The sequence below is a fragment of the Pinus tabuliformis genome, chromosome X (assembly GCF_031772625.1).
Source record: "Pinus tabuliformis cultivar Carrire ecotype Pingquan chromosome X, CPIR1, whole genome shotgun sequence".
Taxonomy (NCBI): Eukaryota; Viridiplantae; Streptophyta; class Pinopsida; order Pinales; family Pinaceae; genus Pinus; species Pinus tabuliformis.
Window position 1 is genome coordinate 420,952,907 of NC_142308.1, and position 3,303 is coordinate 420,956,209.

Genomic DNA, 3,303 nt, shown 5'->3' on the forward strand with positions numbered 1-3,303 from the left:
TTGATCAAAGGGTTTCCCCACACATTGTGGGGTTTGTCCTTGGCTAGCCGCCACATCTTGTGTCTCTTGTCTTGTCTTGTTTTCTGTCGATCGTTTAATGTTCTATCTGCACTTTACTTTATGTACATGTGATTGCTAATCTATGGAATATAATAAGGAAAAGAAGTAAAGTGTTATAAGCATAGAACATACCATATCCTAACATGTGTCTATAAATTCAAGTATCAAGGAGATGTTTCACTTGACAAATACAAGAGAAAACTTGTAGCTAAAGGCTATGCTGAAAAGGAAGGTGTTGATTATACATAAACCTTTTCTCCTATAGTGAAATGGGGCACAATCAAAACTCTATTTTCCATTGTATCAAAAAAGGATGGAAGATACATCATATGGATGTGAAAAAACTCTTTGAATGGAGATTTGAAAGAGTAGGTCAACATGTTTTAACCTAAGGGTTGTTAAAAATAGTAACAAGAAAATCCTAATTTAATTTGTCCTTGAATTAAATTGTAATTCTATTCTCATAGCAACTTGTAGCAGTTAACTAAGTTAAGTTGACTTAGTTAGATCAATAAATTTGAGTTGGAAGTCTATCTAGAGTCATGTAGAGTGATCCCTAAATTTTAGGGGCCTAGGTTGAGTTCTTATTGAGTTGTAATTATTTAATTCATTTTAAATGAGTTAAATTTAGTTAAACTAGTTCTAACTGTTGGAGGAACTAGTGAGTGGTCAAGTGAATTAAATTGGATTTAATTCACATGCAGTGGTCAATCAGATAACTTATAATTCACTCAAAATAGCTCATGCATGTCAGTTTAGAGGAAGAACCAGTTGAGATTAGGGTTTAGGTACAATGTACTATCAATTGTAAATTCATCTAATAAACAAGTGATGCATGCAATTAGTAGAAGGCTTATGGATGGATTGCATAGTTATGAGTGAGAAATTTCCCATTTAAATATGGGCCAATTCCCTTGGAAATTGTGCAATGAATTAGGAGCTTGGAAGGCAATAAATTTGGCTAAGTATTGGCTTGAGCTGGTTTGTGAAGTAGCGAGATAGTTTGTACTTGTGTAGATATTGTTCAGGTTGAACAAGCATTGTATTTTCTTCTCAGTTCTTCTAGTTAATGCAATATATAGATAGTGGGGTTTTTAGCTGTTACTTTCCCCAGAAAAATATTGTTTTATGTGCAATTGAAATTCTTCCTTTTCTACTTTGTGATTTCATCGATCAATTTTTGTTTCCACTGATGAGTAGAGTAGATTCATGTCTTTTGTTTTAGCATATCACATAAGCAGTTTGAATCTACAGTAAAAATATACATGGTGTCAGAGCTGAAATCACTTTAAAAGAGGAGAATACGAGTTTGTTGTGCAGGTGAAATCAAATTTCCAGTTTCATACTTCAGAGTAAACAGGATGTCGTCCTACGGTTTGAGACTTGAGTATGCCTAAATTACATAGCTTGGAAGGACAAGATGGAGGCAATGTTGGAAGAAAATGGGCTAAAGGAATTCATAGATCATGATATCCTGAAGCCTCCAACATTTGATGCTAAATATCTAGTTGAATGGAGAAAGTGTGTGGCCAAGGTGAGAAGGATTATCCTAGAAGGAGTTCGACATCATACTGTCTCGAATCTCCACATTAATGAAACTCCATTTACAATGTGGAATGCATTAACAAATTTTTTTTAAAATAATAATGACCACAAGAAGCTAACACTGAAGGAAAAACTTAGAAATATCAAGATGGGGAAGGGTGAATCAATTTCGAAGTACTTGACTAAGTTCACCCAATGTCAGGATGAACTTGGAATTGTCAGGGTTACTGTTGCAGAAGATGATATGGTGAGCCTAGCACTTCTAGGACTTCCCAAGAGATGACACAGCTACCAGGACTCAGTTAATGGGAGGGAGAAGCTACCAGAGTGGGAGTGATTGTGGTCCGAATTGGTACAAGAAGAGATTCAGTGGAACACCATAATGGATCCTCATCAAAGCATGATGATGAGGAGAACTATGCCTTAGCTGGAAAGGCAAAGAAAGCGAAAGGAATTCATCCCATTCCAAATCAGATTCCAGTCAAGGCGACAAGAAGTAGGACATGTAAAAAATAAAGTGTTTTCACTATCACGAGCTGAGACACTATGCCACCAAGTGTCCACACAAGAAGGTCGGTAAGAAGCCCTCAGGATGAGTGGCAGGTGAAGCTCTTTCTTCGCAATTCGAACTGGATTTCATCCTCATCGATTGTATGGTGTCATCAGTGATGGGTAGTGTGTGGTACTTGGACAATGGAGCTTCATTTCATATGACCAGAAACAAATAACTCTTCAGTAACTTGGAGGAGAAGGATCTCAAAATGCACATCGAGATGGGATATGGTGGGAGGTATAGCACAACCAACATCAATACTGTTACCATTCAGAGGGAGTCTGGTTCTCCCCTCACATTGAGAGATGTCATGTATGTTCCCGGATTGACGAAGAACTTGGTTTCTATTTCCATGTTGGAGGATCGAGGCTATGATGTGATATTTAGTAAGGGAAAGTATTTCCTTCGTCACATAGCCATGGGACATGTGAAGCAAATCGAGGTTTCAGAGAAGAACCTATACAAATTAGAGGTAGAATATTGCACTACCTTGAGCACTAAATTAGAGAAGGTGCAGAGCTGAGACATTAGTGAGTTGTGACATATAATATTTGGTCACTTGCACCACAGAGCTTTGAAGATCATGCACCAAATATCTACAGGACTTCCCAAGGGTACACTAAAGCAGAGAGACACATGAAAAGGGTGTACATTGGGGAAGTACACCAAAGCTTCCTTTTATGACAAAGACAGTCGAGCGTAAGTGATCCTTAATCGAGTTCACTCAGATGTTTGTGGACCGTTATCGACAACATCCATAACCAAGCACATATATTATGTAATATTTGTTGATGATTTTTCTCGTAAGTGTTTTATTTTCTTCATACAAAAGAAAAATCATATGTTCACTAAGTTTTGTGAATTTAGAGCACTTGTCAAGAAAGATATTGGCATGAAAGTTAAAGCTCTCAGAAGCGATAATAGTGGAGAGTATGTGTCGAATGAATTCAAGAACTTCTATGCAACAAAATGCATTCGATGGGCGTTGATAACACCTCATAACCCATAATAGAATGGGGTGGCGGAAAGGAAGAACAAAAGTATTGTGGGAGTGACACAAGAGATGTTGCATGATCAGGGCCTACCATTACACTTATGGGATGAAGCATGCAACACAACTGTTTATTTGTAGAACATAATCCCTC